This window comes from Callorhinchus milii, unplaced genomic scaffold (assembly GCF_018977255.1).
Source record: "Callorhinchus milii isolate IMCB2004 unplaced genomic scaffold, IMCB_Cmil_1.0 Scaffold33, whole genome shotgun sequence".
NCBI classification, from domain to species: domain Eukaryota; kingdom Metazoa; phylum Chordata; class Chondrichthyes; order Chimaeriformes; family Callorhinchidae; genus Callorhinchus; species Callorhinchus milii.
The window spans coordinates 1,204,080-1,226,951 of record NW_024704774.1 but is presented as its reverse complement, the minus strand read 5'-3'; the positions used below and the strand labels follow the sequence as shown (position 1 = coordinate 1,226,951).

At 43.1% G+C, this 22,872-nt stretch overlaps 1 protein-coding gene across 1 annotated transcript in view; it reads right to left on the bottom strand.

Moving 5' to 3' along the window:
* Window positions 1–7,883, bottom strand: part of LOC103173318 (trichohyalin-like) — a 42,174-nt gene extending 34,291 nt beyond the window's left edge. Inside the window, exon 1 of the mRNA XM_042345202.1 lies at window positions 7,701–7,883. The gene's annotated coding sequence lies outside the window, so the exon portion shown is untranslated. The remainder of the gene's footprint in view (window positions 1–7,700) is intronic.
* Between the last annotated feature and the right edge of the window lie 14,989 nt (window positions 7,884–22,872).

The following is a 22,872-nucleotide window of genomic DNA, read 5'->3' as shown; positions in this document are numbered from 1 at the left end:
ATATAGGAATAGAAGAAAACGGTGAGGAGGATAGTAGCAGAAAGTAAGAGGACAAAGGCAGATTGATAAATGGGCAGACACGTGCAGATGAAGTTTAACGAGGAGAAATGCGAAGTGATGCGTTTTTCGATAAAGATGAGAGATAACGTAAGCTACGTGGTACAATCTTAAAGGGAGTGGTGGTGAGATCTGGTGGGTGCATTGCCATATAATTAATATTTGAAAGCGGCTGCATAGGCACACAAAGCTGTTAAAGAGGATAGAGGAGACCAGGGTTTATAAATAGGGGCATAGAATACAAGTCAGGAAATTATGAGGAAGCTTTATAAAACATTGGTTAGGCCTCAGCTAGAGATAGTGTTCAGTTCTGGCGAAAACACTTCAGGAAGCACGTCAAGGCTATTGAAAGGGTGCAAAATAGATGTACCATTATGGTACCAGGAGTGAAGGACTTCGGTTATGAGCAAAGGCTGGAGAAGCTAAGATAAAACTCCTTGGAGCAGAGAAGCTTAAGAGGAAACCTAAGAGAACTGTTCAAACTTATGAAGGATTGTATGTATTGAACAAGGAGAAATTGTTTCCACTGCCATGTGGGTTGGTAACCCGAGGACACCGTTTCATAACAGACGTTGAAAGAAACAGAGGAGAGGTGAGGAGAATTTGTTTCACACAGCGAGCTGTGCAAATTTGGATTGCATTGACTAAACTGGGGGTGGAAACCGTTTCGAATAAAACTTTTAAGAGAGAAATAGTTAATTATTTGTGGAGGACAAGTTTGCAGGGCTATGCGAAGGGCGCGGTGGAATGGAATTGATTTGCGTAGCGCTTTTAAAAGAGCAGGCACGAACACGATGGGAAAAAATTTTCCTGTGCTGTATTATTCTTGATTCTATGATTATTTCATTTTCAGATTAGCGAGAGATCGCTTCACAAAAGCACGGACGTTGCTGTGAGCCCCCAGGCTCTGGAACTCTATCCCCCAGTGCCTTCGCGTTGCCTCCTCCCTTTTCTCCTTCAAGGCCGGTCTCAAGACCTTTCTCTTTGACCGTGCCTTCAGCTCCCTTCTCGACTCTCCAACCCTCCTCGCTCCCTCTCTTCCCTCCACTCATCCTGACCATTTCCCCCTGCTCGGGTCCTGACCCAACAGTACAGCGCCTTGGAACGTCCTCCCGATGTGAAAGGCGCTCAATAAATGAAATCTTTTTATTGTTTTTGTTGTTGTGAGCAAATTGTATGCCAAGTTCGCCATAAGCTACACTGTTACTTCACTTGATAACGGGGTTTGATCCCGAAACTTTGTAGATTCAAGTTGAGGCTATCAGGAAAGCCTCAACATGTTTTTAGTCGTTTCTGTTCAAAAGGGAAAGGTATGGGGTGACCTGATAAGGGTCTTCATAATTATAAATATTTTTGGTAGGGAAGAGAGAGAAGGTGATCGCACTTGTAATGGAGTAGCTACACATCCTAAACGATTGCCTGTAGATCCAATAGGCAATTCAACACCATCAACAGCACCAAAAAATACATTTATGGAGCGCCGTTCACGTCGGTAGGACGCTCCAAGACTGAGGGAGCGGTGGTTTAGGGGTAAGGGAAGACAGAGAGGGTGGAATGAGACCAAAGGCACAATCGAAGAGCAGGGTCTTGATACCGGCCTTGAAGGAGGCGAGGGAGGAAGCGAGGCGAAGGTACCGTGGTATCGAATTCCAGAGTGTGGGGCAAGAGAGGATGGAAGCCCGGCCACCGATGTTAGGGCTGATTAGGAGGGAGACATGGAGCTGGGCGTAGTCCGCTGATTGCAGGAAGTGGGCAGCTTGTTAGGGAATCAGCAGGTCAGAGAGGTAAGAGTGGGCAAGTCCACAGATGGCCTTTAAGGTGAGGACGACGATCTTGAACTCAATCCTCTGGAGAATGAGGAGCTGATGTAGTCGTGCGAGGGTGGGGGTGATGGGGTCATGCAGCCTGGAGAAACACCTTTACACAGAGTGTGAAGCGAATGTGGAACTTGCTACCAAAAGCAGTCGTTGATATTTACACGAGACAGCAAGGAATAGAAATTTATGCTGATAGGTTTACTTGAGAAAGGGCAGGAGGAGTCTTATGTGGAGAATAAGTGCTGGCATAGACCAGTTGGGCCGAATGGCATGTTTCTAAATGTTGCAGTACATTCTAAATGCATTCGTTTCATTTCAGAACCGAAGAATTTTTCCTTCTAAATATCGGTTCCAAACGATTATCTAAGCGCTGATCGTGAGTGATCAGATAGGAGTACAAAAATTGTGATCAGCCTTAGGTGCAAGATGCTTCTCTGGACAGATCACACATGTCTGTTTCAAATCATGTCTTGTCACAAGCGACACAACGTACATCAAGCGCTAAATAATAAAAGTTGTTTAGTATATCCAGAGCTTACATGGATATAGCGCCACTTCCTCAGGGTAGGGTCCCAGCGCTAGACTACAGGTATCACGAAATCTCATGTCATAAAATTAACAGCAATGGCAATAATCCTTGCATTATATATAACACGTTTCACGTCGAGAGGAAGAATTGCTTTTGAACTTCGTTCCTTGTGGCAAGTTACTATAGAAATGCACGTAGTTTATTTACCTCTATGTACACTATGGATAAGATAAGGAACAGCGCTTTGAAACAAATATGAAACTGCACTAACATAAAGAGATAAGGGATGGTGATTACCCATTATATCTGCTCAGAGACACTTGGGCCTCTTGGTCTATCAAATCTGCACTGGCATTATTTTGTCTATGACTCCACGGTCTAATCTCTGTCTTCGACACACACACATATTCTTCAATATTTCGTCACTTGAAGGCTCTATAATCTTCTACATGATTCAGGCCTACTGTTTGGTGACATAAAATTCATAGATAAATCAATTCCACTGTCATTATCTCTCTCGCTCTCTCTCTCTCTCTCTCTCTCTCTCTCTCTCTCCCTCTCTCGCTCTCTCTCTCTCTCTCTCTCTCTCTCTCTCTCTCTCTCTCTCTCTCGCTCTCTCTGTCTGTCTCTCTCTCTCGCTGCCTTTCACACTCTCTCTCACTCTCATCCTCTGTTTTTACGCTGCTTAACTGCTGGCTGTACTGTTGAGCTTCTTAGCTGAACACACTGTACGGTTCCCATTTGGATGGCTGAGTTAATATGATTATGCTGTTCATAAGACTTGTTTCTCTGTGTATTAAAATGGAAAGTCACAAAGGAACATACAGATTTAGAGCAATAAATCGCTGGTGAGAAGAAGAGTATGGGAAAGGGAATAGTGTGACTGTGTGAGTACTTGTTTCTGAAGGCATCCAAATGTCTCCTCATTTGTAGACTATGACAAAATCTTTTCGAAATGCACAATTCCTGTTCACTGTTAACTTCATTAGTATTCTCACCCCACTGTTAATCATTTCAAAAGTTCACAGAGGAAGATACACCGTGCCAAAATGGACTGTGCCTAAGCACACTGAGTGGAGAGAGGTTGGCCAATTTAATACATATTTTAAAAAGGTTGGTGGATTAAATCGAAGAAAGGGTAAGCCAGTCATCTTGCCATAAATTGCGAACAAGGTATTGCAATTTATAATCAAAGGGGAAGCAACTGATTTTCTGGAGAATTAAAATATAATGAAGTTACGAAGAGACATCCAGACAATTGAAATATAATTAGTCACGAAGTGCAGTTACGAAGAGACATCCATAATCAAACTGATTGTATTGTTGGAAGGTGTAGCTGATAAAGCAGAGAGGGAAAAGCAGTAGATGTAAAGTATCTGGATTTACAGATTAAATTTGCTAAAATACCACACGTGAAGCTTATGATAAATATCTGGGCGTGCGGATTCGTTGAAGATATATCATAATGGAGTAAGGAATAGTTGGAAAACTGAAAGCCTAGAGTAGAAGTTATGGATAATTTATCATGCAGAGAAGAGAGAGGAAATGATATTTCAACGATATCCGTGTAAGAATGTTGTAGTTCACCTTAAATACAAGATATATTAAAATATATTAAAATGTTAAAATATATTGGTTCTAGTGCAGGAGGTTTGATGTCAATTAGTTACGAAGAGACATCCATGATAAACCTTATTGAATTATTTGAAACTGTAACTGGTGAAACAGGAAACCAGTGGATTTATGCTACCTGTATTTCAATAGGGTCTTCGCTAAAATACCGCATGCGAGGCTAATGACAAATATCATAATAACATCAGAACATAAGAAATAGGAACAGTATCAGGCTTTTCGGCAACTACTCCTACTATTCCTACTCAACTACTCCTCACAGGTGAATATCTTTGTCACAGGAACCAAACCGGTGAACCTACTGCACTCCCTCTAAGTACAGTATATCCTTTCTTAATTAAGGAGACCAAACCTGCACAGAATATTCCACGTGCGGTATCACAAAGGCCCTATACAGATTCAGCAATATCTTCTATTCTTGTACTCGAGCCCCTTCGTAATAAACCCTAAAATTGTATAAGCCTTCCTAATTGCTTGCTATACCTACACATTAACTTTCCCCGGATGATGTACAAGGACATCTAAATCCCATTAAGTATTACGCCATCTTGTCTCTCCCACTCTAGAAAATAATTCGCTTTTCTATTTTTTCCGCAGAGGAGAATAACTGCGCACTTCACCGCATTATACTCCAACTCCCACCTTCCTGCTCACCAATTTAACCTATCTATATCGCTTTGCATTCTCCTTGTGTCCTCTTCATAGCTTATGTTCCCACTCAGCTTTATATCGATCGAGAATTTAGCTACATTAAGCTCTTTTTACTCATGTAAGTCAATGACGTATACTGTAGACATTTGAAGCCAAAGCATTGATCTTTGCGGGGCGTCTGGAGGTGTAGGATAAATACCAGATTGGACTAAAGAAAAATAAAAACCAACTATAGTGGATAAGGATATCCTCTCAATCTGAGAAGAGGCAGGAAGTAGTTTTCCACGGAGACCTGTGTAAGATCTGTTACTGTTCACTGTAAGCATAAATAAAATGCTTCAACATTAGTAGTTGTATCTTCAACATGTGCGGACGACAACACTGGAGGACATGGTAAGCATTGAAGAGAGCTGCAGAAGAATGCATGAATACATAATCTGGATAGCATGTGGGCAGACCGATGGACATTTTTAATTATTGCAAAGTAATTCACATTGGCAGCATGACGCGTCATAATCCGTTGTTCAACCGTCAAACAAAACGATTAATTTAGTTTGGAAAGACCTTCCCTTCCTGATCCCACATTGGGTATCATTTATGATGTGATGTCTATCCAGATGCTCCTGCATGTTTTCTTAATAAGAGTCGCCATAATTTTACCCTCAATGGAAGTAAAACCGACTGATTTGTAGTTTCCTGGGTCACTTTTTTAAACTTTCTAAAAAATAATAACGTAACATCACAAGAATTAGGAGCAGATGTAGGTCATTCGGCCCCTCGATCCTGCCCCGCCATTCGACCAGACCATAGCTGATCTTCTGACCTAATTCTAATTACCTGAACTCTCCCTGTATCCCCTATTCCCTCTATTTTTTTAAAAAATGTATCAGTCTCAGCCTTGACCAATAGTAGCATCTGCCTCTCTTGAGTCTCCCGACACATCTCCATTATTTTCTGTGAATTACAGGGATATAGGAAACAGTAAGGAATGGGCGAAAATTTGTAGAATATGAATATGTACATGGATTGGTTGGAAGAACTGATTGGTTGGAAGAAATGACTCTGCACTATATATAATTCATCATAAATATTTTCAGATCTAACTTCTTGCGAATGAATCTTTCCAGTTTCCTTCTATAATGTGAAAACTTCCTTTTTTATACTTTAAATGACTGACTTATTTAACGCCAGTGGACAGCGATTGTTTCTTCAAACAAATAAGTTCCTCGCGAATATCTAAACGATTTCTAGCAATTATCCAACGCTGATCGTGAGCGATCAAACAGGATTGCAAAACATGTAATCATGCCTCTTTGTGGACGTTGTTTCCAAGATAAAACACGCATGTCTGAATCCAACTGTGCATTGTGACAAGCGACGCACAGTACAACAAGCGCTAAAACATGCCAAATACCTATTAAATTAACAACGTACATATATATAGCACCCCCCAGGCAGGGTAGCGTCCCAGATCTACCCTCCAGATGGCATGGAATCCCATGTCATAACAATTATAGTAATGCTAATGTTCATTGCATGGGACGTAGTGCCTTTCATATCGGAAGGATGCGCTGCTTTTGAACTTTGTTCATTGTGGTCTGTATAAACAGTGAGTTGAGATTAGGAGCAGGTGATGCAAAGCGAACATACGAAACATTAACGGTAAAGAGATAAGGCAATGGACTTGAACCCCTTCTTATCTGATGATAAAAGCAGAGCTCGCTTGGTGCGCAAAGTTTGCTCTGGTATATTTCCATGATGTTTCCAGTCTAAATTATACACACACCGTCTTTAATTTTCATCCATGTCAAGACTGATATACATTCTAAGGAATTAAGAGTCCACTGATTGTGTCAGAGAATTCCACGTTTTCTCTGCCCTCCTTTTGATTCATTTAGTGACCACTGTGAAGCTGATTTACTCTCATGACTGATTATCTGAACAGTGGAAGTAATTTATTCTTTCCCTGAAGACACACTCAAGGAAAATATCCTGTGAAGCAACACAAGACGTTTGGACGACATGAGCGTGTGCTCTATTAAACTGAAAGATTATTATTATCATTATTCAGCTAAAAGCCTTCATAAACATGTGGACTGCAGTCTGAGAGCTCAAATCCTGTTAATACAAATCCTTGCATTTGATCTAACGCCATATCGTGTATTCTGGAAGTCGCCCCCTAGAAAATGGTCCTACTCACATGCCCACACTCCATTACCCCTATTCTGTCCTTCTATCCCTACGCCCTCATTGCGTTCTCTCTCTCGTGAGCTCCACCATTCTCCCCCTCTGCTCCAGACTGGGTTTGGTTCTTAGGGCCTATCGTGCCTCCCTGCATTGGTTGTGACAGTGTAGCACCCCCAACTGTCGCATTGCTCGCTCTATCCGTACTTACTGCCACACCATACACTCTCCAACTCAAACTGCTCCTAAAAGTACCCGATCCTTCTTCGCACACGACCCCAAATCCTGTTTATACCACACACTCCTCCATCCGCACCCCCAACCCCAACCTATCCGTAGTTCCCTCCGAAATGTCCGTTCGCTCTCCAATAAAGCACTTACAATCCATGACTCATTCTGGATGAGCACATTGATAAGCATGATATATTCTTGATATTGTGATATATATTGACATATATTTATATAAACTTGTCTTTTCCCCGGTGACACGTCACCCACGTTGAAACCTCCTACTACGCTACATTTTTCACCACATCCTGTCTATCACGGATAATGCCACCTCGGACCACATCCTCGTTTCTCTCTCACCAATTACCAATTAACCAGCAGCAACTTGGTTCGCAGGCAGTGCTACCATCCCTCTTTTCTTTCCGTCAACACAACCAGGTCTGGGTTGGAGACCCACTAAAACTTCCTTTACGCTCTGTGTCCGCACATCCAGCACAGGTTTAGAGACGTGGTAAAGCACCTGCTTCACTGTTGCTGCTGAAGTCAGGCAGATACAGTGTACTCAGCAGTCTCCGTATATCCTGAAATATAGTTTAACATACCTGAATAGTTATGAACATATGTGTGTCACCACTGGCACCTGGGTACAGATCTAACCCCCGACATAGGGTGAGGGTCTGCTCTCTCTCTCGTGGCGACTGTGCAATACAGAGATCTTAACGCTCTCTGTACTCACGCTGGTGCATAGCTGGCTTTCCTGTTGAGCCTCGTAACTGAACACAGCCCAGAATGTACTTTGCCCTATTGCATATCTGACTGAGTGCATTTACACTGCTCAGAAGTTTTGTTATTTTGTGCATCGAAACAGAAAGTCATCAAGAGAAAAAGAGATGGAGGAAGAAATATACCATGAGAGAAAGAAAAAGAGAAGACGAGATGGAATACAGTGACTGTGTGAGAACTCGTTTCAACTCGAATCTACATATTTCCTCAATAAGAGGCTTTTAAGAGAATTCCTTGAAATTGCACAAATCCGGCTCAAATTGTGCTTCATCAGAATTGTAACCTGAGTGTTAATCATTTACAAAATTTCCAAGAGGAGGGGCAACTTGCCAATATGTATTGTGTTTAAACACAATGGGGGAACTTGGGAATGGCCAACGTAATAATTACTTTAAAAAGGTAATGTCGATAATCGAGGAAACTGCAGGCCAGTCACCCTGATATCGGTGGTGGACAACGTGTGCAAACTATAATAAAAGAAGAAGTAAATAGTTTTCTGGAGAATCCTAATTTAATTATGCAGGTTGCATTGAGTTACGAAAAACATTCGTGTTAAATCATATTGAATTATTTGAAGATGTAACCGATAAAGCAGACAGGGAAAAGCAGAGCATGTAAAGTATCTAGATTTCCAGAGAGACTGATGTATCATATGATAGGCTGATGCTAAATATTGGGTCTTGTGGAGTAGCAGTATTTATAGTAGAACGGATTAAAGAAGGCTTAGAAAATTGAAAGCCAAGAATATAAAGTCTGGATATCTCCACAGGCTTTTAAGAGGCCGCTAACGTTGTTAGACAGAAATCTGTGTAACAGTGGTTACTGTTCACCATACGCATAAATTATATAGCTTTGTTTTGGGGATTGTGTTGTCAGCATTTGTAGATGTCGCCAAACTGGGGGCATAGTAAGCAATGAAGTTGGCTGCAGAAGAACGCAGGAAGATATAATCAGTCTAGCAGTATCGGCAGACAGTTGGCAATTTCGATATAATGCAAAGTAATTCACTTTGGCTGAGTAACTCTAGTACAGTATATTCTGAGTAAATGTTAGAAACATAATATATACAGAGGAGCAAAGAGATCGGGCTATTCAGATCCACAAATTTCTAAAAGAGACTACTCAAATGCAACAGCGGTACAAAATGATAACGTATAAAAATGAGGGGTTGATATTTATTTATTTTTGGTCAACCAGTATCTGACACATGCGGAATCCCATTACATTGCTTAAGAATATATAAACTTAAACGAGAGTTCCATGCAGAGAGATGGATATTATTGAAAGGTTTATTGGCATGCGTTGTGCACTCTCTCCCTGAAGGTACGCCTCTTACTTCCATAATTCCAGAGAGTACTGTGCGAAGGTTGCCTCTCGGACCCCAGATTGTGTGTTAAGGTAATCGCTGTAATCTAAAGTTATGATCTGAGAAGCAAAGTCGGTAATTTCTATAATAATCTTCAGGATGTTTCAGCAAACTTTGTTTTACTGCCTTCAGCAAACCGAGTCATGTCTGCTCGTTGGGTTATTTCAGCAATTGGAGTCAAGGTACCAGTGTATCAAACTCGCACCCCTCTCCTTCTGAAGGGCTTACAATTTGAATGATGAAAAACTTGTGTATTTGAAACTCAAGAGTGTTGAAATCAAGGTTGACTACAAAGTATACGCAGTTGTAAGGATAACATCAAGAATTGTTGTGCTCCCTCCCTCATTACTGTTCTCTCACGCTCAAAGACTTTCTGGCTCACCTCATCGCCATCTCAGTTTCCTTCAGCATCAGCGATCTCCTACCTTAATTCACCACAAGGCTGGTTGGTGGGACGTTCCTTTTCTGGTTTGGCAGCTGTGCTTCCCTCTATAACGCACGGTGGTGAATGAAAGCTTTTGTTTTACGCATTATTATATGATGAGCATTTTGTCGATTCAGTGATTCCTTTAGGCTGCCTTTGCCTTTTCAAATTGGGAATGCAGAAGAACAGCTCAGGCCTATTATAAAGGTTGCATTTGATGTCCAGTTTACTGGCAGACAATTGCGGTACAAAACACTATGATGCAAATGTGATCTGTCGGCTGGGCGTTCTGTGAAGTGCTCACACAGAAAATACCAGCATTGCACAAGTGAGACAGATGTAATCTCTCGTTTCTCCAACATTTTGTTCATCACTTTCTCCTTTTTCTCCTCCTCACTTCTCTCACATTTTCTACTGCTTCCCTCCCCCAACTCCTTCAATTCTCTCTTCTCTAATCTTTTCTATGCTGCTCTCATTACATTTTTTATGTCTACGTCTCCTTCACTACATCTCCACTCATGCACCCCTCTGCCTTCACATCTCTGCTCTCTGCTCCCCTATGTATTGTTTCTCATTACATCCCCTCTTCCTCCGCAGCCACTGGTACTTCTCCTCTCATGTCTGCTACAGCTGCACAGTTCGCCCTCCTTTCATTTTCCATTTGCATTTAGAGAGTTTCCCTCAGGCTTCTGCCTCTAGACTTCCTGTTGCTTGCGCACTTCTCAAGGATTATTGCCCCCTGTTCTTACCGCACCCCGACGTTTCTCTCCGCTCCTGCTCTCTCCCGCATCTCCTAATCTTCCACAACTTTGACTCAGCAAAATCAGACTGCATTTGGTTCTCCATAATGCGCAATAACCCTATATTTCTTCCGACCTTCTCTCATGCCTTGCTTGACACATCTCTCCTCTCTCAGTCTTTGTGCTCAATCTTTGCTCACCTCACTTTCACTCTCAGCTCACAATTTTATATTCCACCATTACCCCAACACATACGGTAGGGGCCACAATCCTAGGCCATCCTGTGCCTTATATAATTACACTCTGATGTCGAAAGGTGCGCTAATGGTTACTGTCTGAGCACTGTTGTGGAGTCCTGTAGCTCAGTAATTAGAGCACTCGCTTTGCAAGCGAGAGACCTGAGTTTAATTCCAGGCAGAGGGCGAAACGCTGGCCAAGTTTTCTTACTCCACACAGAGCCTAATAATAATCCCTCCAAAACCAAAAATAAAATAATAAATTGGTCATTTTCGATCTCCGACTGTTTGTGGGACATTGCTGTGTGCAATTGGCTGCCGCGTTCGCTCACAAATATACAGTCAATTCACTTTACAGTGTGTTCTGTGAAGCGATCTGGGACGTCCTCCCGACGTGAAAAGCGCTATATCAAATGCAAGGATTATTATTATTATTATTCTCTAGAGATATTGAATTAGAAAGTGGCGCTTGGCGGACATTCCAATAAATATTTTAAGCATTTGTAAATATTTGGGATGCATGGAGCTCTCGGTTTTAGTTAAATATTCTTTAGTTTGGTGATCGGTTCCTGCTTGTGTTTGATATCTGACTGAGGGAAAATAAATCAACATACACCTCTTAGTTTTATTGTCTCGCATTCTCATAGCCTTTTGTATCTGTGTATCCAATGTTAGAGATTTATGGATCTGAATCCCCAAATCTCTTTGCCCTCCTCTACACTTATGTTCTTACCGTGTACCATAGGTGTACTCTACATTAGCTTTCCTGCCAAAATTAATTTCTTTGCATTCTCCAATATTCAAGTGTCTGTCCAACCTGTTCACCGGTATATGTCTTCCTACGATATCCTGCACGCTCCTTAATTATTTATCATGACCCAGTTTGGTATAATCCGCAAAATGGACAACACATCTCCTATCCCCGAATCCAACTCATTTACGTATGTGGCGAACTAAACCTTCCCTTACCCATTCCCTGTCGAACAACACTTGCTGCATTTTCCCAGCATGAGAAGTTACGCTTAACTTCTACTCTTCGGTAGCAGTTTCCCATTCATTTTCTAATCCGTTCCGCTATCTCTTCTACAAATCCACACGATTCGATATTTGTCATCAGACTGTGAATTGATACTTTTGCAAGGACCCTCTAGAAATCGAAGTATACTACATCCACTGCTTTTAGCTGCCTGTTCATTGATAACATCTTCAAATAATTAAATAACATTAAATACCGATGTCTCCTCATAAATGCGTGACCTAAGTATATTTTTAATCTCCAGAAAATAGAAGTTTACCTAGTTTACTGTTGATTCGACTACTGTGCTCAAAACCGATTTCAAGATCACGGGCTTTCATTTTTAACGTTCATGATTAGTTCCATTAATCTAAGTAAAATAAGTATTTCATTAGCCATTCCCCAGTCCTCTCAATGCGCGTGAAAACAATCCATCTTGGCACTGTGCCTTACAATTGAATGTTTGGTAACTTATTAACAGTGTGGTCAGAATTCTGATGAAGGTAACTTTGAGCATGGTTTTTACAATTTCAAAAGTGTCTCTAATAGTTTCCCATTGAGGAGACAGGTGTAGTCGAATAGAGAATTGTGCTAACACAGTCGATCTAAGTCCTCTCTTCTTCTCTTTATCTATATACCTCTGTGAATTTAATAATAATTATTATAATAATATTTTAGTATTATTAGTATTATTCCTCATTAAATTTGCCTCGCTCTATTTTGGTTATGTTTATCCATCGATTTCTCTGTTTGTGACTTTCGGTTTCGTCGTACAAAGTAAAAAGCTTGTGAAAAGTGTAAAATCAATCACTCATTCACTCAAAGGGCAAAGTACAATCCGGGTGTGCTGAGCTATATTTTTCAGCAATAAAAGCTGGCAGTGGACCTGCTTGAAAACAGAAACTGAGAAAGAGAAAGACTGTATCGCCCACTCCCCATCAGAGACAGAAGACCACCACATTGTGCCAGGGGCTAGCGATGTCCACAAGTAACACCGAATTTTCTCCCCGATTCAGGTATGTCAAACTACATTTCTTGAATACTTACATTATATAAGGAGTCTGTTCAGTTCAGTATATCTGGAAAGGCGCTGCCACAGCATTGCGAAGCTTTACAATAATGAAGAGATTTCACTGAGAATCCACAATGAGCGTTTCGGCGGCCTGCGGTGTGAGTCCGTGGCAGATGCGGGCGATCATGCTGAGGTGGGGGAGAAGCAGAGCGGGTCGTGGCGCAGATGTGGGTTTGAAAGGACAAATGAGATTGAAACAAACATAAGGTTCGGACCTGGCTTAGCAAGGTGGAGCGTACAACCATGAATGGCGTTGCTATCAGCGCCGGAGGTGAGGAGGCGCTGACTGGAGTCAACCAGCAGAGCCTCGGTCTTCTCGACGTTCAACTGAAGAACGTTCAAGGACTTGATGTCCAACCGAAAGGACACAATTGTTCCTAGAGTTAAGATGGCAGGCAGAGAGGTAGAGCTGGCTCTCGTCCACAGACATGTGGAAGTTGATCCATGTCTGCGGATGATGTCAGCAAGAGAGAGCATAAAGTTATTGAAGAAGAGGGGATCAAGGAGAGAAACATGAGGAACGCCGCATCAGGCTGTGTGGAGGCTAGATGAGCAGCCGTTTCAAGACACGAAGTGTAGGCTCTTTGAGAGGTACGATCTGAACCAGTCAAGGACAAAGCGGTGCAGGTTGAGATGAGAGGGGAGGCGGTAGATGAGATAGAATGTTCGACGCAGCCGAAAGCAGCAGAGAGGATAAGTAGGACGGGGAGGCAGAGGGAGTCCTGGTCGGAGATGGACAGATGTCATTTGTCATGTTCAAAATGACTGTTTCTCTGCTATGGGCGGCAGGGAAACCCGGTTCGAGAAGGGAATGGCGGGAGTGGAAGGAGAGAAGCTGAGAAGCAATATCTCGTTCCTCAACCTTGGAGAGGAAGCGGAATTTGGAGATGGCGCATTATTTACGGGGCAGAAGGGTCCAAGGAGGGGTTTTTCTAAGGTTAGGAGAGATGACAGCGATTTTTCTTGGGGTGGAAACAGTACAAGAGAACAAGGGAAGTTTAGGAAGTCAATGAGTAGAAGGGCAAGTAAGTAGAGCTGGGAGGTAAGAAGAGAGGTAGGGAAAGGTTCTCGGGAGAAGGTGGTAAGATTGATACGGTTTATACTGGAGATGGGAGAGGAGGGAGGTTCAGGCTCATAGGTGTGGAGGGAAGGAGTGATGGGTAGGAGCTGGGGTGGGCGGAAGAGATAGGGCTTTGCTGAGGCAGTGATCGAGGCTGCTGAGAGGATTCCCACGAAATTGGATTCGAGGAAGTCCAGCACCACTTTGTCTTTGGTTTCTGTGGAAATCTCTGAGGAACACGGTGAGAATGATTTACTGCCAAACATTAGCTGCTGGTCTGTGCCCACGATATGTTATTACCTTTGCAGCCCAGAATACTGAAGCCACATAACCGAGAGGCTCGGAAAATAGAGGAAGGAAGCGCCGCGCAGTCAGCGGGGAGAGAAGACGTTAAGTCTCTGATTAGATCTAACTGTAGCTAAAATAATGCCATTTTGTCACTGCCGGTTTTTAGCGCACGTAGAGACTACACCACAAATGCAAATTACTTTTGTTCGTGCAATTAAAGAAACATGGAGCTACCGAATGAGCCAGTGGAAAAATGACATTTGGTTCATTAACTGAAGATCGTCCTCTTCGATCATGCTTACAGACACCTCCACGCTCCCTCTCACGTTCTGTGTGCTCTCCTGCTGCAAAATGCTCCGACACACTGTCGCTCGTGAAGGTCGCCATATGAATACATGTTACTGCTGCTATTTAATTGAATCGTGGCAGAATAGTTGAAGAAATAATTGGACTCCGCAATGCATTGGAGGACTTGATTGATGTTAACGATTGTTAACATGCTGATGGTTACTCGATTGGATTATAAGCATCCACCAAACCAGACCTGTATCTGATGACCTGTATCTCAGCTGTAAATTAATCTATGAATCAATGAATCGCATTTACCGCATTTGTCGGACACTCAACTGATTATTCTCCTCCCCCAAAAATTAAGCTAAGTATCAAACCACAAGACTGGTTAATGCTCCGGGATTATCCACGTGAAAGGTACGTTAATGATTTCGTTTTTTTTGCTATTACTGTTCTTTTGCCCTGGCACTTATCCTTTCAGGGTTGAAGCTCTGCAGCTTATATTATATTGGGTCTTAGCTCATCCATCTAACTGATGGGTTTCAGTCTAGTGCGAAGGTGGAGGCGGAGTAGAGAGGCTGGGATGTTTCTGATAGTTGCTGCTTAGTGTTCAGAGTGTTGGGAATCAGACTCAATCATGGAAACAACGAATTTTCCTTACCGAGTGTCGCTATTTCTCACTCTTTCCTAGGAGTAGAATTAATTTTACAACAGATGATTTTGACTTTTAAGGAGCAAAATTTCTTTGAGGCTCACCCGAATCTTCCGGTCCAACATCAGAGCCCAAACCACAGTTAAGTTACCTGTAAATTTCCATAAGTGCAATATTGCAAATGAGGTATAAAGAGCAGGATCAGGAGATGAGACACAGAGCACAGTGGAGGTGTTGAATTTGGCTGGTGACTGAAATGGAACAATGAGTATGTAGAAGTAACTGGCAGGTGGCAAAGTCACAGTGGTGTCAGTCTGATGAAGGATGTGAAGCCCAGTGATTGTGCACAGATCCCCAACTACAATTGTTCTGTTGCAGACTGCAAAGACTCTGGAAAGGAGCCTTATTAGTGATACTGTCTGAAATGGACCTTGACGGGATCTAATCCCTAATTTTCTCGTTATATAAACTTACACAACAACAAAAACATTACAGAGAGAGATTTGTGAGAGAATGAGAGAAAGTGGGTGGGTGGTGGAGGAAGACCGACTATCAGAAATTGGGGAGAAAGCGATACAGATTGTGGGTGTTACAAAGATAAACAGATTCAGATACGGAGTGAGAGGGAGAAAGCAGTGAGTGTGTGATTAAAAATATGAGTGTACATGTGTGAGACGGGGTTAGAGGGGGGGAGGTGTGGGGAGTAAGAGAATCATTGGGAGAGACAGCGAAATAAGAGAGTCCCTGTAGGGGGCGTTTGAGTCAAAAATAAGAGACACAGTGGAGGGAGGGATTGGCCGTTTGATATGGAGGTCAGAGAATGAAAGGGGGATTATGTGGCGAGAGAAATAAACAGAGATAGGGAGGGTGAGTGGGAGAAAGCAAAGAGGTGAGAGAGGGGCAGTAAGTGAGTTCATGGCAGAGAGGGAGAGAGATTGTTTGAGAGAGTGTGCGACTGTGAAAAAGAGTCGTGAAAAGGGGGAGTGAGCGATTGCGAGAGGGGAAATAGAGGGAATGAGATAGGGGAAGAAGGGTAGGGAAAGGGAAGCAGGAATGTGTGAGTGAAAGTGGGAGAGAGTTAAAGTGACTGAGAAGGGAGCGAGTGGGTGAGAAAGACAGAGGGACAGGGTCAAGATAGTAATTGAGAGAGGAAATATAGCGAATTGTGAGATCAATGAGAAAATCAGTGAGAATATTGCCAACATTTAACACAATAGAAACAACAAGGTGTCTCCAATACGTGTTTGTTCTCTCCTGTTCAGTTTTTCGAATACAACCTACTGACAACCTTTGGTACCAAACAAAGAACCGTCGAGATGCACAGCAGAGAGGAAGGTTATCCGGCATACAGTGGATCTGTGCCACTTTTTGTAACAATCACTTCACTCCCGATTCCCTGTTGTTTTCCCAAATCACATTTTAGGTAGTTCACTCCATTTAGATCTGTATCTGGATTTATTTTGAAAACCAATAAGGATTCTGCCTCAAACACCATTCCTGCCAGGGCTTTCCATAATCCAACAACTTACTCTGCAGGAAAACAAGTCATCCAAACATCCCCATTTGCTGGTTTGCTAAGTATTTTAAATTGATGCTTTGGGCATTGAATCCTAACAAGCGGAACTTTCATAGCAGATAAGCTTTCGGTTTCTGTGGAAATCTCCCAGGGAACAGGCTTGGCTTTGATTAACAGCCAAACTTTAGCTGCTGGACTTTACCGGGGTGGGTTATTACCTGCACAGTCCTAAACACTGAAGCAACATCACTGTGAAGCTCGGGAACCAGAGGCAGGAACCACCCCTCATTCAGCAGGGAGTGAAGGCGGTGAGTTTCTAATTAGATCTGTTTGTGGATGAAATAAAGCAATATAGTTACTCCATGTTTCAATTACTTGGAGTTGCCAATCGATGCGAAAAGCGCAAGATAAATTCCTGCTGTAGTTTTGTAGTCAGTAAAAGTTTTTTGCCATTAAAGAAACCCGGAGCCAGTGATCGAAGAAGGGTTCAAATGTAATTTACTTCACTAATTAGCTAACCATCGTGACATCGAATAAGGGAGATATGGAATCCAAAAACTCCTTGTGAATTTGACTGATCCAAATATTTTCGATCAGCGATGGGTTCTTGTGTGGAATTTTAGCACCTGACAGGTGGGAATGGCCGAATGGCCTGTTTCTGATATTGTTCAGTCCTTCCTCACAGCTCATTCCTCCAACACTGGCCATCATTCAGGTTGTTAAAGTGCAGTGAATTATGTTATTGTTCAAGCGAGGAGATTAATAATATATTTCAGGACGCATTGCGGGTTTAAATATATTTTAGCTCCGGGCTGAAAACTTTGAAGCGAGAGACCTTAGTTCAATTCCAGGCAGAGGGCGAAACCTTGAGCAAGTTTCCTTACACCACACGCCTAATAATAATCCCTCCAAAAACGAAAACAATAATATATTGGTCATTTTCAATCTACGACAGTTTGTGAGACTTTGCGGTGCGCAATTGGCTGCCGCGTTCGCCCCCAAATATACAGTCAATTCACTTTACAGTGTGTTTTGTGAAGCGCTTCGGGAACTCCTTCCGACGTGAAAAGCGCTATATCAAAGGCCAGGATTAATATTATTATTATTATATATTGATAGATAATCGAGTTTTGCAGCGGTTAATTAGTCACAAAATAATCTGGATTAGTACCTACAATTCCGTCTATTTTTCTATAATGAATGCCCGCCCCTTCAGCGGGTTTGTTTGCAAAGGTGTCAAGCAGGAACTGAGCAGATCTCCCTGCTCGTCAAGTACACGGTGATGTATTATAAGTTACATTTCATGGCAAAAGTATCTCCAATCTCCAGTGTCTACCCCTCCCACAATGAATCGAGTAAAATATACTTGTCGTCACCATTAAATCCCTCCGCATTCTCGCTCTCCAACCTACCTCCGCGTCAACCTCAAACTCTACGGACCCAGCCGCTCCCTCCAAGCAACAGTTAGTGGTCTCCTTCACACGCCGCTCCAGGCCCGCCCCACCATCGGTGACTGGACGTTGAGTCAATTTGCTCCGATATTGTTGAACGCATCCCAGTATTTCTTGACTCAACCCTCCCTCTCGCCCACATCACCTGGACCGCGTCCTTCCAGCATTCTTCTGCTTCACCCGTCCTTCACGGAGAGGTCTTGAACTCAAATTGTTGGAGAATGGGGACCCAAGTCAGTTCTGACACCTTGGTGAAAATGCAACCGACTGAGCCAGTCTGTCATCTCACAAAATGTTTTTATATTTTCACAGAGCACGGTTCAGATCATGGAAACGCTGACGAAGTTTGACGACTGCGCGATACAGGCAGTAACCGAATAATGTCTCCCTGAACTGATATCAGCGATTGAAAAACAAACCAAAATGATCATCGACCAACTGAAGGACATAGACTATTCACTGAGATACAATCCCAGGTACGTGGTTATCTAATCCGACCAATTGCGTGTTTAAGCGCTGAAAGAAAACTCGCAATGCGTCAGTTTTGTTCTGTCACCGAGTGTCAGCTTGTCTCAGTCTCGGACGTCAGCCTGGTTCAGTCAATATATGTGAGCCCAGCTCGGTTAACGTTTGTCACGCCGTCTCAGTCACCGTGTATCACTTTGGCTCACTCACCAAGTTTCAGGCTGGGCGAGTCATCAATTGACAGTCTGGCTCATTCTCTGGGTGTCATCTTATCTCAGCTGCTATGTCTGCCTTCGTCAATGACTGGTGGTCAACTTGACCAATAGCTTGCATTGTCGCCTGATACTGAAGTGCGTAACTCTCAGCCGCAGTTGTAGAATTGGCACCCAGGCAGTCGAAATTATCGCTCCAGTGCATCGCTGAGAGAAGAGATCAACGATAAAAGTGCCATATTTTGAATGAGATATCACACCTTAATCTCCAGCTATGACCTGTTCAGTACAGAGATTCCATTTATCCCTCAGCCTTGTCAGGAAAATACAACAACAACAACAACAACAAGATTCCATTTATAGAGCGCCTTTCACGTCAGGAGGACGTCCCAAGGCGCTGCACAGTTGGGTCATGACCCGAGCAGGGGGGAAATGGTGAGTCCGGAGATTCTCTCTCTCTCTCTCTCTTTCTCTCTCTCTCCCCCTCCCAGTATGGTGGCTGACAGATAAAATTGCTTGCTCAGTTTTGTGGATGACATCGCTGTTTGAAAATGGAAGCTGCTGGTTAAATAAGTTGGAATTTATAGTGAATACTGGGAAACGCTTTGAGATCCCCTTAATGCAAAAGTCGGCACCAAATCTAAAGAATATTTTTATTATATGTGAACAAGATTAATATTATTTAAAACATGATTAACTGCCTTGTTACATCCTTCCGACGTGAAGGGCACTGTATGCATCGACGTTTGTTTCTATTACCATAATAATTTCGCTCTACATGTGCAGAAATTCCACAAGCTTGAGAAGAGCTGCAGCGCATATCATTGGGCGGAAACTGTGTGAGGGAGGGTTCTGACGCATGGTGGCAATGCACAACAGAAACTGTTGGAGTGTGTGCACCCAATCAAGGTTGGAGACAGGTTGGGAAGACCCAATTCATGGGGATTCCTGCACTTACGTTGGTGTAAACGCTGGAGTCTAATCAGATGAAACCACATAGATTAGCATTGAGAACAATGTCTGGAAACATTTTCACAGCTTGTCAACCTAGGACTACTCTAGCCATAAAGGCTTTGGCTTCTAGCGTTAAGATGAGTGGGAGGATTCCCTACCCCCAGTGACTGGTCTGCCATTCCAGGTCCTGCCGGTGAGACTGGCTGGCCTGTGCTGTCATCAGCCATGTGATGGAAGATTGCAGAAACGACTAGCTCAGGATATGAATAAGAGACAACCAGAGAGGGATGGCTCAATTTTTATATTATATATCACTTTCAAGCAGTTCACCTTCAAGCGTACGCCGACTATAATTCTCCTATTCCAGTCTCGTCTCTGAGTCAGACGTTTTGTGGCTTCATGCTACATTTAGAGCGCAACGTGGAGTGGAGTCCTGTTGCTCAGTGGTTGAGCACTCGCTTTGCAAGCTAGAGACCTGAGTTCAATTCCAGGCAGAGGGCCAAACCTTGGGCAAGTTTCCTTACTCCACACAGAGCCTAATAATAATCCCTCCAAAACCAAAAACAATAATAAATTGGTCATTTTCAATCCATGACTGTTTGTGGACATTGCTGTGCGCCATTGGCTGCCGCGTTCGCCCACAAATATACAGTCAATTCACTTTACAGTGTGTTCTGTGAAGCGCTTTGGGACGTCCTCCTGACGTGAAAAGCGCTATATCAAATGCAAGGATTATTATTATTATTATTATTATAACGTCGACGCTGTTACACTCTCCGGTCCTTTTCTGCGGCAGTGAGTACAGTATTTTCGGAGACACCATCGTTTGGATAAAACGTCCAACTTATGTGGAAGGCTTTGGGTAAAACTGGGAAAGAAGGAGATAATGTTTGTAAGATAGAAGAGATTTCATTGAAGCTCTTCGAGATCTCCGTGCAATGCGCGTAGTGATTGCTGAGCACCAGTCAAAGATCTGAGAGATGTGAACCGTGCCAGCCGGGTTCACAAACTATATGAATGTTTGAACGATGCCACCCACAGTTCACGAACTACGTGAACGTTTGTTGGCTTCATATACTTTAATTACTGCTTAAACAAAATTTTCCCTCGATTGGATCCTAAAGGCTGCAGCATATTAAATAAAATACTTTTGAGTGACCAAAAACCAGATCTGGCTGCTCAGTTGAAAGGTAAGATTAAGAGATTCTTGAAAACTTGAACTACCCTTCAAGTGTTTCAGAGTTTACTGGCTTATTGGCGAGCGGGAGGATCGTGAATTCGATGTACTCAGTCATCTGTAGCCATTAGGGACTGGTACAGATTTGTTTGATGGGGGATGGAGTTTACTGTGTGTGACAATATCTTCTGCGGAATTTTCAAATCAGTTGCAGTTTGTAAATATTGGATCTGAGTAGAGCGGAGAGGATTGTATTAGAACCTGATGCCAAGGTTATGCACAAGTTCTGCAACTCGTAGGGAAAGGCCGGATATGTTGAGGATTATTAATATTATCATTAATAATATTTGCAGAATACCAGACGAAACTCAAAGAGGCAATATTCAAATGGTTACTAGAGCAGCAAGGAAGCAGGCAGGAGGTCAACAAGAAGAGGGGAACAAGTTACACGGTGATGGACAGGTACACGGAGCTAGTTATCATCAACTCATACTGCACGTGGTCGGAGAAATAGAAGGAGCTACTCTGCTCGGGGCGGAAACACGAGGAGGCGATGGGCAAAGGCCTGGGTGTGCGCCATCAGAGTTTGCATATACATTTCTTTTTCAGAAGGCGCATTCATTCCAAGAAAGCTCCGCTGATACTAGTGGTGAGTGGAGCTCCAGGTACCGGTGAGACAACCACCGTCCGGAAGCTCATCCACCACTAGATGACAGGCTCAAACGTGGGGACACTCGGCAAGTTAACTTTGGACGGCGTTTACAACAAGGTTTTGGTATTTTATCTTTACGAATGTGAACGGTTTGACATGGCACCTTCTCAGTTCACCTCAAGCTTCCTTACCGAGATGCTGGAGAGTGAGGCTTCATCAAAGCGGCTGTCCACACTTTCGTCCACTTAACCGTTCAGGAGTTTCTGGCCGCGCTCTCTTGCTACATCACCCGAGGCCCAGGCGACCTGGAAGCCACACTCCGCACCGTCGATGCTTGGCAATACGGGCGTTTCGAGATCTTCGTCCGCTTCCTCGACGGCCTCTCAAACCGAGCGTACACTTTTGGGCTACAGAATATCTTGGGGAACTTCGAAACCAGGCACCCCATCCTGGACTGACTTAGGGACAAAACCAGGCGTTCCCTGTTATTCAGATGGAGTGATGAAATACTGTCTAGTTTACATTGTCTATTCGAGGCTCAAAACAGGCCCCTCGTGGCTGAGGTGTTTAGCTCTGTTTCTGTGTATATTGTCGAATGAAGCTTTGCAGACAGGTTGATTCTCAACGGTTCCAACATCCAAGCGGAAGGCATGCGGAGACTTGTAGCTGCGCTGCACAAGTGTAGGACGCTTTGGTGAGTTATATAAACGCTGCTTGTACAGTCTGGCTCATATATTCGCATTTTCGCTTATGATTCAAAAAGTTCGGGTCTCAGAAACACACGGATTAAGTAAGATGCTGGCGGAGCACTGCATTGTCGGAGATGCCTTCATTTGCACGTCACATAAAACAGAGATTCCGTTCGCATTATAATTCTAATATAATAATCCTTGCATTTGATATAGCGCTTTTCACGTCGGGAGGATGTCCCAAAGCGCTTCACAGAATATACTCTCAAGTGAATTGATTGTATATTTGTGTGCGAACGCGGCAGCTAATTGCTCACAGCAATGTCGCACAAACAGTCGTAGATTGAAAATGACGAATTTATTATTGTTTTTGGTTTTGGAGCGATTATTATTAGGCTCTGTGTGGAGTAAGGAAACTTGCCCAAGGTTTCGCCCTCTGCCTGGAATTGAACTCAGGTCTCTCACTTGAAAAGCGAGTGCTCTAACCACTGAGCTACAGGATTCCAGTTGGTAAGTGAGGAACTGCGTTATTTTCAAAAAGAAGAGTTTTTCTCTCCCTGTGTCCTGGCTGACAGTCCCCTACATAAATTCGCTTGCTTTCTCTCAGCCTTTGTTTTAATTATTGCTGTTTGTGCCAATGTGAGTCAGAGACCTAGCACACAACTGGAGTTTCCACACGAGAAAAACCCCCAGCTGATATTGGCTATGGTTTCATTCGTGGAAACACACCT